The following is a 1,929-nucleotide window of genomic DNA, read 5'->3' as shown; positions in this document are numbered from 1 at the left end:
TCCATGACTATGCTTTCGGGAAGACAGGAAAATGATAGGTCTTTGCCAGGGAATACCGGTTTTGGTGAAGGTACTGCAGAAGATATAGGAGATTCGTGGGTAGGGGTGCTTCATCAGCTCTTACGTACTTCGTAAGAAGAAATGAGAGCTGAAATGAGAACAAAGCGGGAAAATATGAGCGCATTAAGTGCAGTGGTAACTGCATCTCAAACTGCACCCGATGGCCCTAGGGACTTTGCTCCTATCGGACGCAATCCGACAAAAGCCACTTTGAATAACCGACCAAATTTCTCCACCAATATTGTCATTAAGCCACAGGATTGGAAGGTATCCTATGGAGGCACCGGTAGCGTTTCCGATTTTCTCTTCAAGCTAAATACGCTGTGCGAGCGCACGCAATGCACAAATGAACAGGTGATGGTAAGTTTCCAACTATTTTTGTCAGGGCGAGCTGAGGAATGATATTGGTTGTTCACTAGGCAGAACCCAGATGCGACTTATCCCTTCTTGTGCTATTCTATCAGGCGGGAATTCGGCACCTTAAAGAGTGACCATGAGATCATGACGGAGATCTCAATGCGTCGTCAGAAGGCTAGTGAATCATATGATACGCTTTATACAGATATATTAGCCTTGAACGCGAGACTAAGGGAGCCGATGTCGGAGAACCTCTTGATGGACATGTTGAAGAGGATTCTTAACAGAAGCCTGAAGTTGATGCTTTTCAATGCCGGTGCACACACCCTACATGACCTACGTGACGTTGCTAGGAAAGGCGAACAGATCCTGAAGGAAACCAGGAGCCCTGTACCGAACTATTCAGGACGGCGTGTCAACGAAACAATGGCTATCACACCGGATGAGTGGACAGTAGCAATGGATGGAGAAGTTTATCCACAAGTGGAAGCGCTAAATTTCCATAGGACTAGGAAACCGGACTACTCAGGGATACAGTGCTGGAACTGTGACAAGATGGGACATTCTTACATCTATTGCGAGGAAGCGATTCGGAACGTGTTCTGCTTCAAGTGTGGACAGAAGGGGGTGGTCACTAGAGATCATCGGCGACAGGGAAACCGGAACCCAAGCGAGAAGGCAATCGGGGAGTCTCGTTCGGCACCCTAGCCCCCGAAGCAGGGAGTACAGGAGCAACCGCCACCTGTACTAAACCAAAAAGTAAGCCGATCCCAGCCAGAACAGTTCGTTTGCATGGAGATGTCAGTAGTTCGTAGAGTAGTACCAGTCCTGTCCCTCGAGGGTTTCACCACGGGTCATCATAACCTTCCCAGATAGTTCCGATAGTTCTGATTCCGAGTGTATGATTTCTTCTACAGCCAATGCTTTGCAGGTTCGAATTCTTAGAGCTTCGCGTAGGGACGTCGCCTGCCAGACTTAATTCCCAGTTAGTTTAGAGCAAAGAGAAGAGGACATGAACGGATAAGAGCGGATATTTTCGAAGAAGAACCCAAACTTGTGGTTTCGGAAAACATACTACAGTGTAGGAAAAGATATTCTAGCCGAGTAAATATGCGTAAACTTTTGCAAGGTACGAAAATTCTGATAACACCAGATGAAGGACCGCTAGCAAAGATTAAAATACACGGTGGTTTCGTTGTTGGTTTATTAGATTCCGGAGCAAACGTTTCCATTCTTGGAAACGGATGCGATAATTTCCTAAAAAGAAACAGTTTAAAATAGCATCCTTTCCGCGCGTTTGTTTACACGGCTGGTGGAAATCAGCAGAAAATACTTGGCTCGATATCTTCACCGGTCACTTTCAAAAACATTACGAGGACTATCGCTTTTATCTTGTACCGTCATTAACCCAAGAGGCATACCTGGGAGTTGATTTCTGGAAGGCATTTGCGTTAGCTCCCGATGTATTGCCAACCGTTTCGTGTTTAGACTTTCCAAATGAAGATGAGCCAA

The sequence above is a fragment of the Rhagoletis pomonella genome, unplaced genomic scaffold, assembly GCF_013731165.1.
Source record: "Rhagoletis pomonella isolate Grant_MI unplaced genomic scaffold, Rhpom_1.0 Rhpom_scaffold_00335, whole genome shotgun sequence".
In the NCBI taxonomy this organism is placed as follows: domain Eukaryota; kingdom Metazoa; phylum Arthropoda; class Insecta; order Diptera; family Tephritidae; genus Rhagoletis; species Rhagoletis pomonella.
The sequence above is the reverse complement of the archived record's forward strand: the minus strand, read 5'-3'. Positions refer to the sequence as shown.